Genomic DNA, 27,781 nt, shown 5'->3' on the forward strand with positions numbered 1-27,781 from the left:
GTCTGTTCACTGCTGTATTCTTCAGATCCCGAGTAGCGCGCCTGGTACACATTTTTGAATGAATGGATGAATGAAGTTCACTTTTCCATATTCAGGGGGAAACAGGGGTGAGGAAGAGGAGGGAGGTGAAAGGAGGCAAACTCAGGAAGTCTGCCCACCTAGTCACCGGAAACCAGGCAGACCCTTCTAGAGAAAAAGACATTTCCCACAATAGAAAAAAGGGAAAGAGAAGAAGAACGAGAGTCCCGAAATCGGAGCCTGGGGCAGCACTGTGGGTGCAAGGGTTTTGATGAATGCTGTTCTCCACCGCCGACCCACGCGACCCAGAGACCCAGCTCTTCTAGGGGCAGGGTGGAGGTCTCTTTGTCCCGGGCTGGCCACGTGACTGTGCACAGACTCCACTCCCCGACGGCTGGGACTTCCAGGCTGTGGCCTGAGGACTCGTCCTGGCAACGTCTCACATGGGGACGCAAAAAGCCAGTGTCTCTGGCTGGTCCTTAAGTCATCTGGAAAAATCTGAGCTGTTTTCCAGCCCGAGCCTCACATCCCAGGAGTGCTTCCCTTCTCTCCCACCCCAGACCGTAGCGGAGTGCGCCAGTGCCCTGCAGGAAGACAGGATTTCTATGGTGACTTTTTCCTCGACAGGGAGGCAACGGCATTTAGCCATCACTCGCTGTGTGTCAGGTGCTCGCTGCTAGCTCTTGTGATGTGGCTTCACTTCGCACATGAGGAAACGGAGACTGGGAGAAGTTGTGTAAACCCGAGGTTATGTGGTTGGTAAGTAGTAGGCTCAGGAATTGAACCTGGACAGACCAGCTCTTAACCCCTGCATTACGCTGCACCTGAAGCTAATAAGATACATGAATTCATCTTTGTGAAACACCGAAAATTCACCGCTAAGACTGATGCCCCCTGCGCTTCCCTCTCCTGCCTATCACTAATTAATTGTCCAGTTAAATGAAGGTGAAACAGGAGGTGATTTAATTCTTTCTATGGTGGTTAAGGAGGCAGGGAGTGCAGGAGTTATGAAGACAACCTCCAGAACCATACATACTCCTGGATGCAAAGCCTGGCTCTGCTGCCTACTTGCTGTGTGACCTTGAGTAAGGCACTTAACCTCTCTGTGCCTTAGTTTCCTCATCTCAAATGGAAATACCGATCGCACTCCCTTCGTAGAATTGCTGTGGAGAATCAGTGAGTTGGTGCCTGCACTCGTTCCGAACAGATCCTAGCATGGAGTAAGCACTCAGAGGTTATTTTTATCCACTTTGTAATCATCCAAAGGCTAGTCATTCTTCTTGCAAAGACATGAGACACAGGCTAAATGTGTGAGACACCAGTGTGCCCTGACGCAACTTTACCGACATCCTTGAGAAACACCCTTTATTTCACTCTATTCCTCCGAGGACAGAGTACAGAAATACATTTCTGGTTAGCAGAAGGATGGTTATTTGGGGCATTCATTCATTGTAGCCAATTGCAGGGTCAGAAGTAAAGGATTTCATCACCATGAACAGATCTTGGGGGAAAGTCCCCATTTCAGATTTGCGTTTCTCAGACCTCGCTCAGGAGTTCTGCCACACTTGGGTGCCGCTTGGGCTGGCTGTTACCTGAAGGGCCTGATTTTAAACCCTTTTTGTCTTAAGCAGTGCAAACATGTGAAACCATTGGTTCACCACGCTGGTCCTACCTTCTCCAAACGCACGGTAAAATACAGACAAACCACTAGAGAAAGGAAAAGTCGATGTGGAAAGGGTGCGCGCCCCACTGAAAGGGAGACTGCCCTTCAGAGACTAACGGAGTCTTCCAGAATGTGCCAGATCCCGAGGCTGCAGCTACCTGAAGGACAGTCAGGAGTATTTCCCAGCGGCAAGCGTGGAGTCCTCTGGGGGGGCGGGGGCGGGGCGGGGGCGTTCAATTCCACGAATAGCCTAAGGACGCCACTCTCAGGACGTGCAGGCTGCATTCCCACTCGCAGTGCGTTTACGCCGTGTCACAGATCCCACAGACGCAGCATTTGCCCCGTGAACTGGTGATGCGTTCGGAGCTCAGGGGACCGAGGTGACCTGCCCATCGTCCCACAGCAGGTGGCGGACGGAGTGTGGAGTCCACCGTACACCTTCCCCAACAGCTTCCCAACCTCTGACAACCCTGCTGCACGGCCCCCCACGAGAGCCAGGGGCCTGGCCTGCTCTGAGGAGGAGGAGGGCACACCCCCTTGGTTGGCAAGAGGCCGCAGAGGTTCTTTAGGAGACTGTCACCTAGAGAAGGACGTCACCAGCCCCTGCCATTACCTTTCCCACTTGTAGTTCCACAAAGAGCCTGTGCATTCTCAACGCAAAGGCCAGTGAGAGACCATAAAGACTCAGCCTCACTGAGGGTGGAGGACGCCCCACAAACGTCAGCACCAGCCACGAAGAACCTCCCCCACGGATACCCGCGGGCCGGGAAGACGTCTCTGCGATGGTCTGTGTGCTCGTTCCAGAAGGGCTGCAGGTCGTGTGGGGGATGTGCCTGTGCTGCTTCGGGTCAGACAGACCTGGGGTGGCATAGCCCTGGGGCAGCAGCTCTTTGACCCGCCCCAGCCTCGGTTTCCCCATTTGTTGAGGGACACACGTCTGTCATGGGGTCTTTGTCATTGCTGAGGCTGAAAGGAGTGAGTTTTGTGTCTGACTCCTAATAACGCCCATGAAAGGCTGTCACGTCCGCTTCTTCCCTCTCCAATTCTCCTCCTTGCGTATTGAGAGTATCTTGATTCAAACCTCTCAGAGAGAGGCAGGCTGGTATCCCTCGATTCTTCAAAGTCCCAGAAGTTTGGGGAAGTGTCACTCATCCGATGATCACACAAAGTGGAAACACCCATAGGGACAGCTAACTCTTACACACTCTCACCACAGTCCTATGCAACCTTTCCTCCCTGTTCTGGGGAGAGGGAGACTGAGGCACAGCTAGGCCTGTCGGTGCCGGGATGTGAACCCGGGCAGCTGGGCTCCCAAGTCCCAGTGCTCAGCGATGCGCTCCGCCATCTCTAGGCCCCAGGTCAGCTTGCGGGGCCTATCAGACCTGGAACATCCCGAGTGTGTGCCACTCCAGGCTGGGGTTAGGTGGGGGCCACGCGTCCTTGGCAGGATAAGGTAGCAGGAGAGAAATGAGAAAACTTTTGTTTTTCTTTTTCAGTTCATTAAAGTTCGTTGGGGTGAGCAAGAACCTCATTTTTTTCTTCCCAGGACTTCCCTTTTATTTTAATGGGGAAACGTGCATTTCAAAGGCCGCTCAATAGCCGTGTTGAAGTCTCAAGTTCAATCACAATGTCCCCATTGTGGCTGGGGGACTCCTTGGCCTTTAAGCTTGGGTTATAAAAATTTGGTCTGAGCCCAAAGTCTGGCTTTAATAGAATATTTTAATTTTGTTTAATGAATATTATTTTTAAATCTGTTTGGCAGTTTTAAAATGTGTTCTTTTATTTTCAAATTAAAATTTACTGATGTTCAGTACTTTCTTGGGGGTGGGGGTGCAGCAAGGAGTGGGGGTGATAATAATACAAGCTACCATTTATTGAGTGCTTACTATGTGCCAAACACCCTGCTATGTACTTTACATGTGCACCCTGTTTTAACCGTCACACCGCCCACAACAGAGGCCTTATTGCCTCCGGTGCCTGGGAAGGGGAGAGTCGGCCCCTAGCCCACGGAGGTGGCACAGTTAGTGAGCGGTGAGATCCAAGTTCAAAGTCTGTGCTATCAGCCACAGCCCTACAGGCTCTTGATATTGAAACAGGACTTGACTGGCCAATAGCTCAAAGGCACACTGCTGGCCCAGGATGCAATTCCCTGTAACCTCAAGCGTGGTCGCAGCTGACGGAGCACAGTGGCTACTTTACTGAGTGCAGGCAAGCCCTGCAGCGAGGCGAGGGGGTTCACATGTATCACCTCATTTAAATTCTCACAAAGCCCCTTGGAAACAGTTACTATTGTTGTTATCATACTATCCCAACTTTATAAAGGGGAAGTTGAGATCCAAGGAGCCTGAGCCATTTGCCTAGAGTCACACAGCCTGTAAATAATAATAATAATAATAATAATAATAATAATAATAAAGCAACTGACAGCCACATAATTTGTACTGTTTGCCACATACTATTCCAAACACTTGATTAACTCACTCTCCACAGTAAATCTTTGAAGAAGGCATATTATTATCCGCCCTGTTTTACAGATGAGGAAACCGAGGCACAGAAAAGTCTGGCAACTTGCCTAACGTTCAGCAGCTGGTCAGTGCTGAGCAGGGAAGTGAGCCCAAGCAGCCCGGCCCCTGGCTCCACACTCGCCACCTCCAGCCTCTGCGTCAGGGTCAGGGCTTCAGCTTGGGCAGTCCCGTCCCCCTCCACACCTACCTGGTCCCCACCACCTCTTCTAAAAATGTAAAAACACATATATATTCATGTATTTCTAGAGAGGGAGAAGGGAGGGAGAAAGAGAGGGAGAGAAACATCCCTGTGTGAGAGGAACACCCATCAGTTGCCTCTCCCACGCACCCCAGTGGGGGGCTGGGCCCACACCCCAGTCATGTGCCCTGACCAGGAATCGAACCAGCAACCTCTCCCTTTGCCAGACGACCCTCAATCAAGCGAGCCAGGCTGCTCAGGGCTCCCCACCACCTCTGAAGGAAAGCAGCAGGCTGTCCTCTGCCTGAGGCGGGGAGGGGGCCGTGGTGTTGCTGGGCACAGTTCTAGGCTGCTCTTACTGACCCAGGCCTGGCTTCCCCGGGCAAGCGCCGGCAGGGCTGGGTCTTTCCCTGCCTCCTGCCGCTTGAACGTTGGGAAGCTCCGGAAGTCATCACTGCCCTCTGAATTCTCAAAGGGAGAGAAGAGGCAGTGAGATATTGGCAAAATCACACGGGAATCCTGCTATCAGATGTGCCAGATTGGGTTTCTGATTGCCTCTGGATGCCTGGTAATTAGCCCAGCGCCTAGAACACAGCTCAGTAAACACAGGTGGGAAAAAAGGAGTGAAAGGAGGAATACATTTGTAATTCTCTCCTATCACAGGCACTGCATCAGGCTGGTAGGAGGCCTCCGGCTAATAATAAATCAGTGAAACAGTGTACAAAATGTCCCAAGAGCATGTTCTTCCTTGTCAACAAAATTTGTCTTGTCATATTGCAATAGCTCAGGAGCCAGCAAATGTATTCTGCAAAGGACCAGGCAGAAAATAGTTCAGGTGTTGCAGGCCAAGAATCTCCGTTATCGCCTTCACTACTCAACTCTGCTGTTTTAGCACCAAAGCAGCCAGGGGCAACCGCTTAGATCACCTAACTGTGGCGATGCAGCCAGTACTTCCAGAGATGCCAACACCAAACTTCCCTTAATTCCCACAAGGACGGGCTGGAGAGTCTGTGATAATCAGCGCATGTCTCATTTCTGAGCCCTACTTTTTTTTTAAAGATTTTATTTATTTATTTTTTAGAGAGGGAAGGGAGGGAGAAAGAGAGAGAGAGGGAAACATCAATGTGCGGTTGCTGGGGGTCATGGCCTGCAACCCAGGCATGTCCCCTAACTGGGAATCGAACCTGCGACACTTTGGTTTGCAGCCTGAGCTCAATCCACTGAGCTATGCCAGCCAGAGCTTCTGAGCCCTCCTTTTGTACCCGATCATCGGTTCATATCCCCAAGGCGAACTCAGCTCTCCAGGGCAGCTATGGAGAAGACAGGCAGCTCTCCTAACCCCTGAGGCACAGGCTGGGTATTCTGGTGCCTGGGAACCCAAACTACACCCAATCCCGGCTGTGACACCAGCCATGCAACTTTGGACAAGTCACTTCACCTTCCTGAGATTCAAGTTTTGCATCTGTAAAACAGAAATACAAACAATGGCACGTCCCAATGAAGGCTATTTGGAGACAAAAATATAAGTGTTTGCTTAGCTCCATGCCCAGCACACAGTAAGCGTCTCATAAATGTGGACTACTTGTTATTTCCCAACAAGCCTTGTGTTCTCTTAAAAACAAACAGAAAAACGAATTCACCAAAACTAAGCGTGTGCGTGCACTTGTGTGTGCTTGTGCGCGTGCACACACACACCAGCAAAGCTGAAGGAAAAGACATTTCCAAAATCGGCTTCCCAAAGACACTCCAGCGAGGCATTCCAGGGGTTCCCAGATGTCAGAAGCGTCTCCACTTTCGTTCGAGCCCCTCAATCTCTGCTGCCCCACGCCCCACCAAAAAGCCTGCTTCTGTGTCCTTTTATCACTTTGCCTTTCTTGTCCGTGCCAGCGCAACGCTGAAGACATCGGAATGTTTCAGACATTTGCTGAGCTGAAGACATTCCTTCTCCTCCCCCGCCCCCCACCCCCTCCACACCCAACATTGGCGTCTCCAGAGAGCATGGGATCTTTAGCCAGAGGACGGCTCAGGCCCGTGGCAGGCCGGAGGTGAATAATCTTCTCGGCCCCATTCTTGTTCACGGCTTGATGGGACTAAAACTCTGTTTACAACACAAAGGGCAAGTCCCAACTGGTAATGCCACATGACACCATCCCTGGGCGAGTCACTGCTTCCTGCTACTGCACCCGTCACACAAAAGGCCAGAGGTGCAGGAACCTGGCCTCTGTGCTCCTCCCCACCGCCCCCTTTCCAATCAAGGACATGCAGACCTTTGCTGGAGAAACAAATGTTTCTAGAACACCCTGAAACCAAAGACCCTATATGTGCAAACAACACACACCCACAAAAGAAAACAAGCGTCTCTCCACGGGCGCCCTTTCTGTTCCTCCTAAAAAAAATGTTTTCTCCCTACGTGGAATTTCCATCAGCACGCACCTGCACTGGCCCCAAACTTGGGGACACAGTAGACTCTCTCTCCGTCTCTCTGGTTTTCTGGGAGTTGCCAATCAATGAAGACCTAAAGGTTTGTACTTATGCGTCATACTTCAAATGCTAAAAACACATACATGTTTTCAGGAATAAAAAAATTGTTTTGGAAACATACCTTCGCCACGAAGTTACTACAGGAAGGGGCTGGGAGGCGAGGAAACTGACCAGAGGAACAGGAGACATTTCCGACCTCTGGTCTCTGTGTGTCCACACACCAGGGATGGAAACATCCACTTGGGAGTAAGAGGCGGCCCCTGAACCTGCTTTTCCTCCTGAACAGTGAGTGAGAGGGGTGCTCGAAGGAATGGAAATTCCAGCCCTCTCCCATCTCGCTTTCACCCAAGGACGCCTTTGGTCGTCCTCAGAATACAAAGCAAATGGAGCCCGTGCAACCATGGGCTCAGAACCCCCTTTCTGCGTCCCCTTCGACTGAACACATCCATCAGGCAGGAATTCAGACTTGGCCGAGGTACGGAGAACTGGTGATTTTCCCCCTGTTTTGGTGACCTTCATAGGGCTTATTTATGCACTTCAAGCTCATGACCTAATACATGTTGGTTTGGCTTCTCTCCTCATAATAGCAGCCTGTAAAAAGCTTTTGAGAATTCCCCGTGTTTTCTTATTTTGGGTCAAGAAAATAAAATCGATATCTAAGTACCCTTAAAAAATGGTCTGCACAATCTAAAAATTTGGAAAGTTTCCCCCGAGGGGGGGCTCAGGATAGCTCTTAAAGCCTCAAAGATCATCAAAGCGAAGACCCACATTCGCCTAAATTATGAAGGTGAGCTATCTGGTAACAGCATATGTGAGAATTAGCTAAGAGGGACTTTTTGACATAAGTCAAACAATGACATTTTAAACTCACGCTAAAGCAATTACCGTGCGGAATTTTCCGTGTTTTTCCCATTTCTTAAACAGAAGTGTATATGTTTTCAGCATAGTTTCTTGCTGTAATTTTCTTTCTTGGCAAACTCACATCTTACCATGAAACCCAAAGTATGCATGCTTCAGAAACAATAATGGTTGAAACAGACTCGGCTGTCTCGAGAATGATTTTTCTTTACGAAATTAAACTGTCTCTTGGCGAACACACTGTGCGTTTCGGTTAGGAGAGCCGGTTCTTGGGAGATGACGAGAGGAGAAAGGGGAACTGACGGACCCAGCTGATGCGAGACAAAAGTGAGTCTCTCCGCTCACACAGTAGTCGGGCCCTCCACTGCCTCCTTCTTTGGGGAGAGTGCTGTCGATTTCATCACAGTTACATTTTCTTTAGTTACATTCACAGAGAGCTGACAGCTCCCCTTGGCATGTCTGCAAGTGGATATGCACCGATATGTTCCATCTGGGGATGCACAGACTTTTAAAATCTAACTTGACTGCATGCTCCGAAAGAAAACAGAAGCGGGGGAACTCCGTTGCCATTGAAATCTCACACGGGGTCCTGCTAGCAACACTATTGCTACTAGACGGCGACATAATTGCTAGCCTCTTTTAAATACTTTGTTCGTTCAAAAAATAATGTCTACGTTAGTGTGATCAGGCCCAGGCAGCGCAGCCGCCGACACATCCTGAAACTCGGTAAGAAGAAACCGGTCTCCCTGGCTGGCTGTCGCTGGCTGGCTGTTCGTCTAAGTTCCTGCTGCAGATTTCCGCGTGTATCTGAAACAGGGGCAGGCTTTTCAAAGCAGCGTGAGCAGACACATCTGCGCCCTAACTGGTAGCATCGGAAGGGCGATGACAGGGATGACAAAGCCCCTGCTGCAGACCCGGGACTGTGTGCACAGGCCCCCTCATCCATCCTGCCAGGCGGCCTCTCCCAGTGGGGGCCCCCGCGCAGCGCCCCCTGACCCTTGGCCCGCCTGTCCCAGATCCGGGCACCCGATGGCCTCCCTGAACCTTCCAAGGGGCAAAGAGAAATGATTGCAGTTACCTGACTCTTGGGACCACCTGTTCCAAATTATTCTTCGCTCTCCAAATGTTTATAATCTAACTCTCAAACAACGACCCACCCATAGCGACCCAGCACCTTCCAGTAAACTTGACTTAGACCGCCTCCCGTAACATTTTAGGGCCTCCCCACTGCCAGTACATTTATTGACTCCCTCAAGGAACTGAGATGTGTGGTGCTGTGCTATCTATCGAAGGAACAAATCAAATTAGCCCTTGTACACAAACAGTCATTTTCCTTTATGGAATCATACACAGCCTGCTAAGTCTTGCAACTCACAAAGGCTTATAGCTGTATTTTCTAAATACTTAAAATGTTTTTTTCCCCCGTTTAAAACAACAACAAGGAACTTCGGGGCAAAGTCAGAAGGTAGTTGTGTTCCATGCACTTAACAGCATCCAGAGTCAGCATCTCCGTGCAGGGGAAAGAGGGCAGAACTACTCCCCGGGCCAAATGTTCACAGCGCGGGGGCAGGCGCACGTCGGAGGGCCTGCGTTCTGGTTTCGCTTCGTCCGTTGCCTCTCACGAGGCATTTGACTTCAGACTCCGTTTCCTCGTTAACAGAGTTGGAATAACCATAATAATAAATGCCTAACTCAAAGGGCTGTTTGTGAGAACCCATCCTAAACACACATGTCTGAGGGTTGACTTCAGGCCTGGCATACGAAGGCTCAGTAACTGGCAGCGACTTCTGTCATTGTCATTAGCGCAAGCATATAATTCGCAAATGGAGAGGAATGGCCAAGGGGGAGGAAAAGGCAGCACAAATAAATTTGAAAACCTGTGGCTGTTTTCACCCTCTTTCTCCCCGAAGGACAAGTCCTTTCTTACGTTGAAACTGATTTGAAATCGCATGTAATACAGAACAAGTCCCTGCCCTTCTGATTGCTTTCCAAGGAGAAAAGTGGGCCTGGGCCAGTCACTCCGAGTATTCGCCGCCTGATTGAGGGGAGTTGTGCCGGGATTAGAGGAGGTGTTAGTCAAACACCATTAGGCCAGGTTAAGATCTTCAAACAGTGAAATGAAGCATTGTCTGGAATTCTCCGCTAATTGTTTCCCTACCAGAATCTTCTTTCTGTTTTGTGTGTTTGGGGCTGTTTGAACTGCCCCAAAGTGGGGGGTGGGGTGGGGGGGGTGCTCTTCAGGAAGCTGTTATGATTTGGGGGGATGGGGATCAGGGAGGAAGGTGGGGAGTGGGGCAGTGTGTGTGAGTGTGTGTGTGTGTGTGTGTGTGTGTTTTCTGTCAACAGCCTGTGTTTTCTCAGCTCTGGGGTTCATTCTCTGGAAAGAGATTCCTTTTGAGTCGCATCCACCAATGCCTTTTACGGAGCAGCTAGCTAGGAGAAAAGTTTCCTTCCACTAACAAAACCAGACTTGGCACAGGCAGGCGGTTCAGCCCTCGGAGGTAACTGAATAACCAGCCACTTCACGTCCGCAGACGCCACAGATAAGAACTACGTGATTAGGCGAATGCCACCTCTACATAAAATCTTCCAAGGAATTCGTGCCTTCCCACCCGGCCTACACACACACAGCACACTCAACACTCAAACATACATCACAAGCACCTCTGACCGGGGGCCACCGCCTAACACTTACCCTTTTACTTGTCCCCCGAGCCTTTTTACGTTAACGAGGCCTACCCAGCCTAGACCAAACCTTACCCCGGTTGTAGCTCCCACCCATGCTCTTCTAGGAGATAATGCTCTGCTCAGGGTGTGTGTGGATACTTAGGGGCAAGCAGATACCGAAACAGGATATCCCCACCCTCTTCATTTGCTCCTGACAGCCCCAGGCTCTCTCTGTGCCGAGAGAGGCATCTGTCATGAGTGGCCGGGAAGCCCACTTACGCACCATGACGGTCTGCGATTTTATTATACAAGGAGTTTATTGCTGGCCTAATTAGTCTCAAACCGGGCATTCCAGCTGAGGACACCCAGAAAACATCTGGTGGAAGGAGCGAGGAGCAGCCCTCGTTCTGAGCTGCTTATGGTTGCATTTCTGCATAGCTCGGCTCTCCTGCCCCGGACACAAGTTATCTTTGGAAAAGTAGCTGAGAAAATAAGGAAACGGTTTCTCCTTTGTGGGAAAGGAGTCCTCTTGTCATGGGGGGAAGCAAAAGCGGCTTAAAGTGGACGTGCCTGGACTGGGTGCCCCTTTCCCCCGAGCTGCAGGGATCTCAAGAGCTCGCTCCAACCCAAACCAAGTGTCCTCAGCTGCACCACAGGGCGTTTTCGCCGAGGACTTTTTTCATTCCCCACACAGCAGCTAGCGTTTTATCAGTTTATCCGTCTGGAACAAGGCTTGTGATCTCTTGCATGCAATTTAAAGCAGAAGCAATACCCCAGATTGGAAACAGTGTGTCTTGGGCGTTTTTTGCCAAGTGGTAATTCTATAACAAGTCAACAAATCATATCTCTTTATGATGTACTTAATACACAACAAAAGGCATGAAAAGAAGATTAGAAAGCGTAAGTGATTAAAGCAATCTGTTTTCTACAAACCCCCAAGTACTGGGATAACATCTTTATTTTATTTATTTTACTTCACTCCCCTCAGTCATTTAATATTTAGGAAAGAGATTTACGTGGCTACAGAGTATTCTCACATACGCAGCTACTACACTAGGTGAGCTATTTCAAGGTGGAGGAAAAATTGCTCATTCCTTTAAGATAAAATAATAATACCGTAAAGCTTAAGTTGCAAGAGAAGACTAGAGTAGCTATTAACTATGTATGGGACAAATGAACTCATTAAAAGGTCCAGGCCCTTTGAAATCTAGCCTGCATTGGTCAAAGTCGCAAAATTTGGAATTTCCTCCAAAAGGCAAGAAGATTTCAAATATAAACATGATACTATGAATAGTCCAAAGCAAGATTCAAACCATCCTCACTTGTTATATACAAGTTTTGTTAAGTCTCCTTAATCTGAGGATGTCTAAATGCAAGGAAGTATAAAGTTTAAGAGGTTTAAAGTGATGGAGAGAGAAAAGTGGGGTTGGGGGGGGGAATGGGTAAAGTTGCCTGAAAGATTTTTTTCATCAAGATTCCTTTTAAAAGGAGGTGCCCCTCTCCCTTCCCCCAAATGGGCCAGGGAGAGGTTACAGAGCTGCTAGCTCAGAACTCAGGCTGGTAGCCGAAAATTTCACTCAAGCCAGAAAGGGCTCATGAAATGAATACATTTGGTTTGAAATACAACAACCGTCCGCTGGTCATAATTTCCTTTGGAGGGGAGCTCCCTAACTCAGACATAATTCAGCACTCAGATTCTCACTCGGTGTTTGTAAATCATCCCGCCTCCCCTCCGCTCGGGCCATCGGCTCCCCCATTCTGATGCTCGCTGTTTCGCTGCCCCTCGTCATGAAACGGCACCTCCACCAGGAGTGATTTAGACTTCGACGTTATTTAAAAAAAAAAAAAAAAGCTAATGAAAGATTACGTAGCATTTCGGGGAAATGGGGAAGAAAAGAAAATAGTATCTACAAAAATGCGATATCAGCGTTGCTTTTTAAAAAGAAATCATCATTTCGAACGCAGCCGCGCGCACGCTCGTCCCTCGGCAGCCGGGGCTTCGCTGGGGGGTGACAGGGACCTCACGCCGCCAAGGCGCCTCGCTTTCGACAGCTGAGAAATGCGCACCGAGGGTTTTGTGATGCGAGTGCTTTCACCAGCCCAGCTTTCCTAGCATTCCCCGAGCTGAAAAACTATTTATCTGGGGGCAGGAAATATACTTAGGAGCGAGGGCCAGCACAGCCCTTTCACCCCCGGACCTCATGACCAAAAAAACCCTTCCATTCTCGACTCCCTCCATCACGACACAATCCTCTCCTCCTTCTAAGCATCCTGTGGATGTGAAGTTTTTTAAGTTTCGGCTCCGACTTCAGCAAGCGCCAGGCAGCCCCTCTGACACGAAGCCCCGAGAGCTGGACCGGCGCGGGCCGAGCGCAGGCGGGCTTTACAAAAGAAACGTAGCCTCAAGGACGAGGCTCAGCGAGCCGTTCCAGCCCCATCCCTGGGATCCTAGCGATTGCGCCTCGGTGACCCGATCCATAGCGCCCAAGGGCGAGCGTTGGGTTCCGGCTCCCGGTGCCTCTTCGGTCCGATCGCGGGAGCGCCCCTTACCGCGAACCGCCCGAGCCACAAAACTAACCAAACGCATAGTCCAGAAGCATCTATCCCACTTGCGCGCCATGCACTTGTCCCGCGCTCGGGAGTGCAAACTTCAGGGTCGTTGCCCCACGGGCGTACGGGGAAACTGAGGCCCCGGGAAAATCCGCCCCGGAGCCTGGGACGGGTTTTCTCGAGAGAGGATCTGCCTGCTGTCCCCGCTGCCCTTATGCCGGAGGAACCCGGAGAGCCCGGGGCGTCTGGATCCGGCCCGCGCGTCCCCAAGCGCCCCGACAGCTGCGGAGGCCCGGGCCTGGCAAGTGCCGCAAAGAGGCGCCAGGCGAGGGGTTCCGCTTCCACCCCTGCCCGGCAAATCCCGGCGGGCGGCCTGGGGGTGGGCGCCGCGGAATGTACTCACCGCGCGCAGTGGAGAGGGCGCCCCGGCGCGGTGCCGGCTGGCGGACCTGCGGACGCGGGTCCGAAGCGGTGGGGCGACTGCGGCGGGCAAGTTGCCGCCTCTGCTGCCGCCGCTGCCTCCGCCTCCGCCTCTTGGGCTGCAGCGGCCGCTGCCTGAGCGGGGAGGACCGGCCCCTTCCCCTCCTAGGGCCGGGCCCTCCCTCTGCCCCCGCCCGGGTCCCCGCGCCGATGCGTGGGCGCCTGGGGGCGCCGAGGCGCGGCGGTGGGCTAGGCGGGTGCACACCTCCGGCGCCGGGACGCGGGGCTCGGGGCTCTGGCCCTGCAGCTGCCGCCGCGCTGCTCTCAGCGCCTGCAGCCCAGCCGAGCACGCTCGCTCCTGCCGGCCCTGGAGGAGGCGAGGGCCCAGCCTCCTCCCCACCCACCGACACCCCACACCTCCCCCCTCTGAACCCAGGCACGGCCTCTGAGAAAGGAAAGACTGCTTGGCAGGGACAGCAATTACCCTGAATTCATTCATTCATCCGCCCCTTTATTCAACGTATATCGTCTACTGTGGCAGGTACAGCACCTGGGAGGTTTAGCTAGACCGAGACGGACTAGTTTTCTCCGCTCCGGGAACTTACATCCACATGGGAACACAGACCACAAGCAAACAATCAACTAAACAATCAAGACAACTTCAGAAGTTATCATTACTATGGGGGGGGGCAGATTATGTGCTGTGGCAAGGGGAGGGACAATGATCTTGGAAGACCTCTCTGAGGATCTGACACCTGCTTTAGAAGAAAGAGCCGTTGCTGGTGGCCTCTGTGGGAGGAGGGTTCAGGGATCCCCTTTCAGCCATTCTACAGATAGGGCCACTGAGGTCCCCAAAACTTAACTGGCTTACCCAAGGTCAGTGGTGTAACCCCCTCCCTGCACACACCCTGAAACGAAGGCACCCCACTTCCCCACCCTCTCATGGCCACCTCTCTCCATCCTCCCCACAATAAACTGGCTTCAACAGAGTCTGTGTAGCCTTTTTCTCCCTCTCACCTGCTTTCTAATGTCTGTGAACCCTGCTGTGGGGCACCTAGGGTGCTTCAGTCCCCAGACTGTACCAACCACTGCCATTTGTTAAGCTCAGTCACATGCAGGGTGCCCGGATAAATCTGGATTTCACAGAAACGAAGAGTGAATTTCAACATCAGTATGTCCACTGCAATAGGTGGTACCTACTTACCCTTAAAAACTAGTCACTGGTTCTCTGAAGTTAAATTTAACAGGGTGCCTTATTTTTATTTTTCTTTGCTAAATCTGGCCACTCTAAGCCCCACCCTTCCTTATTGCCTTTCATCTCTCAAAGAGACGGAAATGTAGAAGCTGTGAGCTTGCCCCTTTCACAAATGATCAAGTCTAAGTTCAAAGACGGCAGAAAGCGGCTGAGCCAGCGCTGAAATTCAGGTCCAGCTGACTCCAAAGCCCTTGATTTTGAGGTAATGATATAGAGCCCTGAAGTCCAGTAGTGGGGTTCCCAGGAAGCTGATGAAACGTAAACCTCTGGGCCCCTCGCTTGCAGGGCCCCTTACTAAGGCCTAGACAGAGGCCTAGAAACGTGTCCACATGGTCACTGGTTCCTGTAAAACCAACAAAAATTCGCTTTTGACATCTAACAGCAAGCAGCAGAAACCACCGCCTCTGTCCATTTAGATTCCCCAGTGTAGCACTTGACCTTGAGTAGGTTGGGGTGGAGTGGCCACTGGCATTTCGGGGATTCAGCCAAGGGCAAGTTCACTGGGGACTTGGTGATGTCTGCGGTATCTTTCAGCTTCTTAAAAATCTGAATTTGTTGTGATTTCTTTTCTTAATTGGAAGAAAAATGTACTTTTGTACCTTAATTTTGGACTCCTCATTTTGTATTCTTTTTCTTAAACAAGACCCCCCAAGTAGCGTAGGCAGCAGGCCCCACTGCACCCAGGTCCACCTCCGGTCACAGCCTGTGCCAACCCCGTCTGCTCCCGGAACTTCAGACAAGCGCATGGCGTGTTCCGTGAGCCCGGGCGTTCTCCACGGGGGCGGGGGTGGGTGAGGCCTGCCGCTTCAGGCTGGAGGTGCCTCTCCTGCTTGCCGGGTGCAGAACGGACCTAGGCACGTGGCCTTGATTTTCTCTTCCCTGAAAATGAAAATAAAAGATAATAAATGAAGATAATAACACCATCTTGTGTTATCATCGTGACAAGCCCCTGAGATCCCGTTCGTAAAACACCTTCTCCTCTGAGTGCTGCTGGCACTAGCAGTTGCTCACGTATTATGACTCTGCATACAACGGCATTGCCCGTCACACCTTTGCAAGAAGCTTCCAGGCATTATCAGGACGGCACCTGACTGCTCTCCACGGGTGTTTAATGTGTCTTGGCCCATGAGCCTCGACATGCCGTTGTTTAAACAGCGTTAGTAGGCAGAATTTGTTTTCCTTGAAGGAACAGCATGAAAGACACTAGAATAGCAAAAAAAAAACCCAAATGAATTGCATGCAATGAATATAAGTGTGTGTGCGTGTGTGTGCATGCGCACGTGCGTGTATACTGGATGGAGATGTGAAATGCACTTCTTTCTGCAGACCATGGGGAGAACACTGAAGAACACGTATTAACTAGGGATCATCTGCGGGAGGCAAACTCCTTCCAACCGTTTTACTCTTTCACCAGAATCTGCTCCATTATCTCATACATCGCAGCCACGCTACGCCCCTGGGAGATCCACAGGAGGCAGGTGCTTATTAATTTTATTTTTCCTTCTCTTAGGGCAGTGGTTCCCAACCTTGGCTGCACATTAGTGTCTCCAGGGGAGCTTTTAAAAATCCCCGTGCTGGGGCCCCACCCCAGACCAATTAAACCAGGCTCTGGGGGAGGGACGGAGGCATCAGTATTTTTTTTAAAGCTCTCCTGGTGATTCCAGTGTGTGGCAGAGAGAGGGTGAGAAGCCCGGTCTTTGGGAGAATAAGAACTTGACCCCAGATTCCCAGCAGATGAGGCAGAAGCTGAGTGAGATAGGACCGAAGGCTCCCGATTCTTAGTGAAGACCCTCAACCCCAACCACCTTCCTGTGTAAGATTGCCCCCTTTTTGCCCCTTTCTTTCCCTTGATTTTTTTCTTGTGAAGAATTTGGGCTCCTTTTAGAATGATCCCAGACAACATTTGAACATGCTAAACCATCAAACAGATTCTTTGGAGTGTAGACCACAGGCATGCCAACCCTGAAAGACAACACTTCCCCCCTCCAGCGTCTTTCACGTAAATACCCTCTGAAGCCAGAAGAGCAGCGTGACCTTGAAAACGGCAAACTTCACAACGTATCCAACATGCATGTACGTATCCTACAAACACACGTGCACTCTCCATGCCAAAATCATGCCTTATTTCTCTACACATTTCTTTCCCACGTGCAAAGACCTCCTCTATGGAAAAAGTACTCCATTAAAAAAATGTGTTTATTTAAACCTTGGCTCTTTCCAAAAAGGATTTGAGGTGGCATGCAAAAACATATATATGGCAGCAGAAAAAAGAGCACAAGAAAAAACAGTGGAGGGGAAACATGGGGAGGAAAGGATGAAAGTCAAGGGTGAGGTTTGCGCATAAAATGTGGGCTAGGGGGACTGAGACTTAGGTGCTGAGCTTCCTGGCAGCCAATGCAAAGAAGAAAATGTGATCGATTACATTAGTGCCTTTCCAACTTTCTTTTAGTCAAAAGTAAGCATGTTGTGCCCGTTTCAGAGGCACATACCAGAGGACACACACACACACACACACAATGGAATTATCTTCTGGAGGGTGGGTCCTTTGTACTACAGGCTTTTCCCACTAGGTGAGTGTTCTAGGAACCCATCTGTAACAGTGTACCAGCTGGTGCTGTTGTGAGAGGCTGCGTTCAGCTTTAGCAGATTCCTTCTGAAGACTCTTCCAATGCGTTTCCCCCTTTCACGACAGGTGATTTACGAGCGCACCTGCCCACACCACGCCAACTGTCCGGCAGTGCTGGACCAAAACCAGCATGACCCCTGTGCCCTGCCCTCCCTATTCACCAGATCTCGCCCAAAGCAACTTTTTTTGTTTGTTTGTTTCCCTGGATGAAAAAAGTCCTCAAAAGGAAATGTTTTGCCGACGGGGAAGAGGTGAAACCAACAAACAAAAATGGCAGAAGCACTAAAAAGCATCAAAATCGATGAGTTCACAGACTGTTTTGAGCCATGTAATAAACATCTCGATAGGTGTACTGCAGCAAATGGAGGATATTTGGAAGGGCAGTGAACTTTAAACATGTAAGAATAAATACACAGTTTTTATAAATAAATTCCATTTTGGGGGGGGGCGGTCCCCATCGCATAGTAAAACTGAAATAAAACAGGGAGGATCAGGATGGCCACCGCACAAGGATGACACACAAGTTAGTGAAACATTCCATATTTTCATGGGGGAGTTGAAGGGCAAAAAGGTCAAGCAGGCGAAGAAACTCAGTACAGAAAACGGTGGTGAAGGTTCCCAGCCCTACCTTCATGCTTCACACCTTTCTCCCGTGGGTGCTTGTAAGGGTCTGGAAGGAACCCCGAAAGCTCTGCACAGCCAAGACTGAAAGCCATGGGTTTCGAAGCGCTTCGCTCTGTCCACGACTCTCAATGTCCATAAGCCAGGAACAGACAGAGCTACTTGAACAAATCGGTGCTTTCTCTGATATTGACCAGGAGCGAAGTTTTCCCAGGGGTCTTTATAAAAGGGGCACACGCTGTGTCTGTGCAGGTGGGGCAGGGGGCTTTTGCAAACACATGAAATATAAAATACTCCATGACCCTCCGCTGGTTGCTGTAGTTCAGTGGATTGAGCACAGGCCTGTGAACCAAAAGGTTGCTGGTTCGATTCCCAGTCAGGGCACGTGTCTGGGCTACAGGCTAAGTCCCCAGGAGGGGGCATGTGAGAGGCAACCACACATTGATGTTTCTCTCCCTCTCTTTCTCCTTCCCTTCCCCTTTCTCTAAATCAATAAAATCCTCAAAAAAACCTCCATTACCCACTCCCAATTTTTGTATATAGATAAGAAATATATTTCTCTCACATACACCCTATCCCTAAAACACAAATGCAAGCATACTCAAACATACCCCCAGTAAACAGGTTCCCAATAGACCGCCTCTTTGTTTTTGACACCCAAGCTTCTTAGAAGGTACATTTCTCATAACCTACAGACAACTATTTATAACGAAAAACACAGATTTGTGTCCCTGAAACTCAATGTAACAGTTCTATCAAAACAGCACACAGGGAAAGTAACTTTTCTGCTATTGTGGAGAGAACATTCGAATCACATTTGGGAAAGTCCACCAGGCAAAGAAGGGGACATGTCGTGGGGTGTGGCTGCGTCGTCACGCACTCATCGACTGTTTGTTGAAAACTTCCCTGCTCGTCTGGTGGTCGTGAAGCCAGGCTTTAAGCACTTTGGGTCCTAACAAGCTAGTTCAATACTTGGTCAGCATTTTGAGCTCCTCGTTCCGTTATAGAAAACTACTTTGGGGCTTGGGTGGCCGTGTCACACACGAAGACTTTTTTCCATTTAACATCACAAGACACCAACTCTTGGGTATACTTTTAGGCAGAGCATCGGAACTTCAGGATCACCCATGTTCAGTGGAAGACGCTGATGTCTGCAGGGGGAGGGAGCTTCGAGACACCCAAACATGCTGCCCTCAGCCCGCACGGCCCCTCCAGACACAGTCCTGTGGTTTTCACCTGCGCTGCATTCAGGCTCTGCTCAGACGCCCCCACCCCAGACAGGCCCTTCCTGACGTTCTCTGTCCAAACCAGCGTCCTCAGCCAGCACAGCACGTATCACGTATGTGCCTGTTTCAGAGTTCACGGTCCGTCTCCCCCACCAGAATAGCAGCTCCGCGTGAGCAGGGACTCGACTGTCTTTGCTCATGGCTGTGTCCTCAGCGCCTGGAACAGTGCGCCTGGCACACGGGGAGGAGTTCGATTGATGGTGGGTGGATGCATGAAGACGAAGTACGAATGAAATGGGACGGCTTTTGATGCTGCCCAGACTGACCACAGTCGTGCTGCCCTTTCTCATTCCCCGTACTGCCCGCCCCCCGAAATAAATACACAGGAATAAAAGGGACTGAGAAGCCCGTTCTTCTGAGGGACCACAAAGAACTCAAAATAAGGTCAAGGTTGTCTTCTCCTTTTCTCTTACGCTCTCTCTTTCTCTTGGTTCTTCCGTGAAAACCTCGAGGATTCAAAGATGAGGAAGGGAGGCTAACCCAGGTGGCCAAAGTCCATCCTTCCCTTCAGGGACTTGTTAGGAGGCAACAGAAGGCGCCAAATGAGAGGAGCATGAGATGGAGCTTCGGCCAGAGGATGCTGGTAAAACCCAGCAAAGGAGCAGCCTCTGTGCGTGCAAACCTCCAGTTATGAGCAGCTTTCCAGTCGGCGTGTGTGTGTGAAGAGTGTGCACACTGCTCCAGGCAGGTTCCCGCAGCCACGCTGGGGCGGGGGTGGCTTTCCAGTAAGACCCCCAGGCACTTCTACCCCTCCCTTCTTTGGCATGCCCTTCAAAGACCTCCACTTTTTGCTTTTTTTTTTTTAATCCTATAGAGAGAAAGCAGATAAGATGGCTTTTAAATACATTTGGCTTCTCTTTCCTCCTTGCCTTTAGTTAAATATATCGTCTTTGGTGGTGAACAAAGCCAGCTGGTCTTCAGTATGTATCAGGGGCATGACCTTGGAAATGTTGACTGGGAGACCTCGGAGGTCTCCAGAACCCAACCAGATGTTGTTGTAAATTCTAAAAGACTCTGTGGTCCTGAAGACGTGGGGAGTACCCAGAGAGACTATAGGAGTCCCTCAAGTTCAAAGGTCTAGAGACTTCCTGTCAAGATGGCAGAGTAGGCAAACACTGTGTCAGCCTCCTTCCACAGCCATGTCAAAATTACAACCAAATTACAGAGCAACTGCCTTGAGAACCACCTGAAGTTTAGCTGAACAGAATTCCTGTAAGTAAGGATATTAGGAAGCCACGTGGAGACTGGGTGGGAGGGCAGAGATGATGAGAAATGGGTTGGTCTCCCACCCACACGTGGTGGTAAAGAAATGCAAGGGATATCTTGGCTTCGGAAAGCCCCGCTGAGGAACAAAGGATCCCGGCCCCACACTGGGCTCCCCAGCGCAGGTCACCAGGGCCAGGAAGAGGAGTCCCCATGACACCTGGCTGTGAAAACCAGCCAGGATTGCACCCCAGTGAGGTGGGCAGCTGCTGTAGTCCCAGGCATTCCTCTTGAGGAACCCGCCAATGGGCTGGTTTGCTCACAGACTCGCTTGCTTTAAGCTCCAGGGCTGGGGCAGCAGCTTGAACAGCACCAGGGACTTTGGGCCAGGAACTAAACTGACCAGCTGCAGGGCGAGTCCTGGAGGCGCAGGGGTCAGGGCAGCCTTCCCTGGGGACAGAACTGCGGGCAGGTGCCACCGCTCCTTTGTTCAGCCCTTCCCCACATCCAGTCACAGTTGCAGGTGGGCCCCGGATCTGAGCTCTCCGTGAACCAAAGGTCTAGAGAACTTTTGAGCATGGAACACGTTGAGAGCAAAAGGGATACTATTAGTAGTAAAGTAAAAACCAGGACTGCCCCAGGCAAACAGGGACAGATAGCCATGCTGCCTAAGCAGGGTGACTTAGACGTGTCCCGAGAACCAAAGATGTATCAAATGTAATCAAGTAATCACATGGGAGGTAGCTGCAAACTTCCAGGAGTAGACCAGGGGCCGAGAGCCGCCCTTCCTGCAGTGATGAATCGACATAACGGTTCTCATTATGGTTCAGGGCAACCCATCCACAGTTCTGACAACCCTCCAGTGCCCTGGACCCAATCACTGGTTGTTACGCAACCTCATCATACTGAGAAATGTTCTCTCCAAACCCATGGGATGATACAATGAATTCCTATGTGGATATTGAAATCACTTTCCCTGGATTCTGCAGTTGCTTATCTCTGACTCTGCAGGAATCTCTAGAACATGTGCCAGGGATCCCCTGGGCCGTCTTGGTGAAGTCTAAGGGCATCATCTCAAAACAATGCTTCGACCTACACAAAAATGCATGCAATGAGCCCCTGGGGCTGGGAGCACTGCTCATCAACAAGAAAAGAAAGAACAGATTCTTACCTCATGTCACACGCAAAAATCGACCCAGAATGGATCACAGCCCTGAACGTAAGTCCTAAAATCATGAACTTTCTAGAAAACAACACGGGAGAAAATTATGGCAACCTTGGGGTAGGTTAAGGTTTCTTACACCACAAAAAGTCCAAACCATGGAAGAAAACATTGATAAGCTGGACCTCACCAAAATTTAAAACTTTTGTTCTTTAAAAGACAAAACTGAGAAAACAAAAAGACAAGCTACAGACCAGGAGAAATGGCGCAGGTATTTAAATGGTGTAGGTATCAGACAGGTATTTAAAAAACATAAAAGGAATATATAACAAATATATGAAGAACTCTCACAACTCAATAGATGACAAATAACTTAATTTTTTTAAAGGGCAAAAATTTTGAACAGCAAAAATTTTAAAGGGCGAAAATTTTCGCCATCATCACTCATCAGGAAAATGAAAATTAAACTATAGTGAAATACTATTACACATCCATTAGACTGGCTAAAATTAAAAGACCGACTATAGCTAGAGTTGTCAAGGATATGGAGCAACTGGACTCTCTTACGTTGCTGGTGGGAATGTGAAATGCTATAACCACTTTGGGAAACTGGCAATTTCTTAAACAGTTAAAAATTCCCCCACCATCTGACACCTAAGTGAAAAGAAAGCAAGTCCACACAAAGATTTGTATATGAATGTTAATAGCAAGTTTATTTGTAACAGCTAAAAACTGGAAACAGTGTAATTGCCCACTAGCAGGTAAATGAATAAACAACTTGTGGTGTATCCATACAGTGAGTTACTACTCAGTAATGAAAAGGAGAAAAGCAATGTATGATAAACACACAGCATGGATAAATGTCAAAATCATTAGGCTGAGTGAAGAGGCCACATTCTCACTCCTGCTCACAAAATAGACTCACAATGCATGGTTTCATTTATGTAAAATTCTCAAAAATGCAAACTAATTTATAGTGACAGAAAACCAAGCAATGGTCAGCTGTGGATGGGTGTGGTAGAAAGATGGATTATACAGGGGCAGAAAGAAACTGTTGGGAGGGTGGAAAAGTCCATTGTCTTGATTGTGGTGATGGTTTCATGATATCTCTCTATCTATCTATCTATCTATATATATATGATAAAATTTAACATTTTATTTTCACTTTATGTTTCAATTAAACCTCAATAAAAATATTAAAACATTGGGATATAGTCATGAGTTTCTTTATTAATGCATTAAATAAGGAACATCTAGCACCAGGCCTCATAGCTTCCATAATCTGGAAACAATGCTGAGTATAAAAATATTTAAGGATATTTGTAACAACCACAATATAATACAAAAACACCTGTGATCTGTATTGGTGACAGAGTCACAGGTCCTGCTAATGTTACTATGGTTTGTTGCCACATTCATATTTGAAGGGAATGCTAAATTTCACTTAGAAGCTGGTGAAGATAAATACACTTCTTTTCCATCCACATTTACAGATTCCCCCCACCCCCCTACACACACACACACACTGAATTCTATCCATGGACCCCAGGTTAAGAGTCTAGCAGGAAGCGGCCTCAGCTAACTGACTGGAGATAATAATCTCCTGAGAAAGTAAGCGTATTTAAACCCCAGGAATATTTAGAGTTTATTATAGAAATATCAAGAATGGGAAAGAAATTTTAACAGTAAGCATATTTTAACTGAGATAAAATTCAGAAATAAATGTGGAAATACGTGACAGGGTCCAAAATCCTGATAGTAATATTTTTGTTAAGAAGGAATCCATTTCTATTTAATTAATGTACATATTTTAAGAGACTGATGTTTAAGAGGGATAGGACTATTAAGATAACATGTTGGTCAGACCTGTTGAGGATAATTTAAAATTGAATCATTGCTTAAACATGCAATTTTAAAAGTAAAGTCTTACTAAGTTTCTATGCAATCATTGGAGAGCTGAAGAGAAAAGATGTACTGTTCAAGTGAGATTTATTAGATTCATAAGAGTGGATTGAGTAAGTAGGAACATTGGACATTTGGAGTGCTCGCAAAGAAAATCCAGAATATTAAATTTAGAAATGCCTTTTCAAATGTTTAAAGGTGTTTAATTAGCTAAGCTTATAAATAGTACCAAATACTAATCAATGACTTCCTTAAAAACAACGGCTGATTTTTGTTCTTCTGTCCTGAGAAATAAAACAACAGATCTGAAAAGGAAACGTAAAAACACAAGCAGGAAAACTAGGTTTGGGAAACTGTCATTTTCGTGGTTCCAGATTATTCCCTAGACTTTGTGTATGGCCTGCTCTGGTACACATCCCGCCCAAACTCACAGCACGCAGTGTGGAGGACGGAAAATGGAACGAGCCACGGAGACCCAGGGTCCTCCTCTCATCTTGCGTTCATTCTTCACCTAAGTGTCTCTCCTGTCCCCTTGTCGGGGCCTCTGCCACAGAGGAATGAACCACAGATACAAGAAAATTCTTTTCAGTGACCTAAGGAGAAGAAAGGTCGCTCATTACACTGGGCTTAGGAACAAATTTAAATGACCGCACCACTTAATTTTTCAAAATAGCAGAATACAAACAAAATGCTAAACTGGTGAACAAATGTGCATTCATTGCCAAAACCCCAGTTGGTTTGGACAGCATTTCCCCCGGTTCCTTCAGCAGAGCCGAATCCCTTGGCCTGCCCTGTCCGGCACTGCAGAAAATTCTCAAGGGAAATAAAATAGCCTTACAATAAGCATTTTTGACAATTTACAACATGAATGGCCACTAAAGACCAATATTTTAACTTCCCTTCTCTCAGAATTACTGGGAAGATACAAAGTAAAATAATCTTTTTATGAGGATTCTTATTTCCTCCATTTGAGGTCATTTCTTCCTTTATCAGATAATTTCCTTTCAGAATTCAGACTGGATTATTTAGGCTATCAGTTTGGCTGCTGTGACAGACAGATATTTCTCATAAGTAGCTTTTATTTGATATTCTTTTTTCTCACTTAGAAGTCTGGATAGGTTATTGATGGCTGCTTTGGTGGCTCTGCGGTCATGTAGGATCTAAGTCCTTCTGCTTTGTTGCTGTGCCATCAGCAACAAGTGGCTTCCATTCTATAGCCCAAAATGGCTGCCCTGACTCCAGTCATCACATCTGCATTCCAGCCAGCAGGAAGGGGGAGAAGAGCTGTAGGGCTCACTCCTTTCTCCTAAAGGAACTTCCCAGAAGTTAAACGTATCATCTCCATTCACATCCTATTGACCAAGCCTAATGACATCACCATGCTTAGCTGCGTGGGAGATTGGGAAATATAGACTTTAGAAGAAGCATTTGCTAGATGTAAAACACATAAGCTATGAATAGTTCAAAATACATTTATCAGGAGTTCCTACAAATCAGTAAGACCAAGCCAAACGATCCAGTATGGTAGTGAATAAGGAGCATAAATGTGCACTTAAACCATGAACTAGAAGAGGCCAATAAACATTTAAAAAGACACTCGACTTTATTAAAACTCCGGAATACACAAAATAAAATACTCTGAAATATTATTTTGCACCTTCCGATTGGTCAACACGGAAAAGATGAGTAACAACCATTCTGGGTAAAGCCGCGAGGCAGTGTGTATGCTCGTAAGTGCTGGCAGATAAAGAAGTGATTCAGCCACTGTGGAGGAAGGGTCAACAGTCAAATATATGCATATATTTATAAATTATATTTTAAATGTATATATTCATATTATTTTATTTTAAGTTTTATATATTCATATAAATCTAAAGTGTGCATACCTTCCATGGCAGAAATTCAACTTCTATTCATCTGCCCTGGAAAAAGAGTCCTGTAGGGAGGGCCCCAGGAAGCATATATAAACATCCTCGTCAAAGCGTTATAATAGCAACAAGTTGGAAACCGGTTAGACCAATAGGGAATTGGCTAAATAAATTAGGGTATAAACATTGCAGCATTTAAAAAGATAGAGGTGTATGCTCATAAAATCTCTCCGGGATATCATTAAATGAAAAGAAATTACAGAACGAATATGCAAAATACGGTCTCATTTATGTTTTAAAAATTACACCAAACACAGCTCTCTCCCCCTCCACCCCTTCACCCGCTCCAGATGGTCTGCAAACATACCCCTAAAGCTAGTACCAGTGGTTATTTAAAGGAAGGGAACTCGTTTTAGAGGAAGGGTAGAGGAGGAATCAAAGGCAACTTCAATGTATATGTATTCTTTGATTTTTAAAATGATAATAATGTATTAATGTATTTGTGGAGTAATTAAAAATAAATTGTACAACCAATCACTTTAAAAAGACAAATTATTTGACGTTAAAAGAAATAATACATGTAAATCCCACAGCACAGACCTGGCACACAGTGCAATGCTATCGTTACCCTACTTTTTGGTAGGTGATTTCTGACAAAAACCTGTTCCCCAGGAGGCAGGATCCCAGGTTCCCGACTCGATCACTAATTTGCTTTGTGACTGTTCCCATTTCTGCTTCCCAGTAGCTCATCTGCACAGTGAAGGGGTTGGACTGAGGTCTCCCTCAGCATCAACATTCTGTGATTAGACACATTTTGCAAAAGCCCACGTAAATGGACTGCGTGTTGGTTTTCTATTGCGGTGTCACATACGGTCACAGACAGAGTGGCTGCAAACGACACACACTAGCTCACAGCTTCCGTGGGCCAGGAGTCCAGGCTCGGCCTCACCGGGGCGCCGGCACGCACGGCCAGGCTGCGCTTTCACCTGGAGGCCGAACCACCAGGGGAGGACCCGCTCCCAACCTCCTGTGGGTTGTTGGCGTGATGTGTTGCCTGTGGCCGTAGGAGTGAGAACCCCGCTCCCGAAGCGCCATGCGCGGGAGGCCGCCCTCGCATCCCAGAGGCTGCTTGCCGTTTCCTGCCACGTGGTCCTCACCACGGGCCGTTCCCGTCACCAAAGAGGGACTCGTGCTCATCAGAGGGAGCTCACACTCACCTTAATCACAGCATGCTCACCACGGGGAGTTCACACTCACCTTAGTTCACACTCACCACAGAGTTCACACTCACCACAGGCAGTTCAACTCACCGTGGTAAATTCACACTTACCATAGACAGTTACACTCACCATAGTGAGTTCACACTCAGCATAGGGGAGTTCACACTCACCCTAGGCAGTTCACACGTAGCTGTTTGAGTCTAATGGGCCAGACTCTCTCTTACCCGAATGCATGCTAGCGTGACAGGGTCCCCCCCACACTCCTATACACACACAAAATATTTATATATATTTTTATGTATAAACTTCCTGTGATTTGTATGTGTATAAATTAAATATATAAATATACAAATGTATATAAATTATACATGCATATATAAAATTATACATGTGTAAATTATATAGAAATGTACATAAATTATATATAATATTATAACACACACACACACACACACACACATATAATCACTGGAATGACTTCCTTCACCTTCACCACATAATGTAACCTAACTAAGGGGGTGACATTCCATCACCTTTGCCATATTCTGCTGGCTGGAAGCAAGTCCCAAGTGGCCCTCCCCCCGCACCCCCCCCTCACCGCCGCCATCTACTGGATATAACACCACAGAGTGGAGACCACAGCGACCACCTTAGAATTTTGCCTGTCTCAACATGTCAAAGTTGCAATTATTTTTTAAAAAACAGTCTTCTATCTTTTCGTTGATAAAAGCATTTAGACAGTGGAGTAGGGAGGAGGAAAAGGAACGTATCAGGAAGGTAAAATTTCATTGCCAGCATGGAGTTTTGCAGCAAAGATGGCAAAGCTTGCCAGCTAGAAATGTTATTTATGATTCAGAGCCTACTATATACACTAATTTTAAGTCGTCCCTTCAAGCCATCGAGCACTGAAAAATACATATTTAAAGAGCAGGTGAAATTGAATCACCTCTAGACAATTATTTTGAAAAATTAATTCCTGCCTGATACTAAAAAATATCAAGGCTATCATTTAGATTGCATTTTCCCCATAATTTTTTTGTACAGACATATTAAACGCTGAGCACTGGGTGATTGGCATGCTTGGAGGGCAAAGTTAAGATTAAAGAATCAAATAAAATGAGTCCCTTGGAAAGCTGTATTTAGGCTGAGATCATTTGCATGAAACTGTGTGAAGCAAGGAGGAGAAGAATTAATCCGATACCCTTTCAAAAATACAGCAGTGCCGACCTAGGAGCAGGCCCAGAAACTGCAGACGGATGGGAGGAAGAGGAGGGGAGA

General features: G+C 48.0%; 1 protein-coding gene and 1 pseudogene across 1 annotated transcript in view; one reads left to right on the plus strand and one right to left on the minus strand.

The window, feature by feature from the left end:
* EYA2 (EYA transcriptional coactivator and phosphatase 2) overlaps positions 1-13,715 on the minus strand; it is a 203,253-nt gene extending 189,538 nt beyond the window's left edge. The window contains exon 1 of the mRNA XM_045832978.1: positions 13,344-13,715. The gene's annotated coding sequence lies outside the window, so the exon portion shown is untranslated. The remainder of the gene's footprint in view (positions 1-13,343) is intronic.
* A 3,973-nt stretch (positions 13,716-17,688) lies between these two features.
* LOC123815454 lies at positions 17,689-17,788 on the plus strand (annotated as a pseudogene).
* The last annotated feature ends 9,993 nt before the right edge of the window (positions 17,789-27,781 follow it).

This window comes from Phyllostomus hastatus, unplaced genomic scaffold (assembly GCF_019186645.2).
Source record: "Phyllostomus hastatus isolate PE091 unplaced genomic scaffold, TTU_PhHast_1.1 phas_contig_17, whole genome shotgun sequence".
Classification (NCBI taxonomy): Eukaryota; Metazoa; Chordata; class Mammalia; order Chiroptera; family Phyllostomidae; genus Phyllostomus; species Phyllostomus hastatus.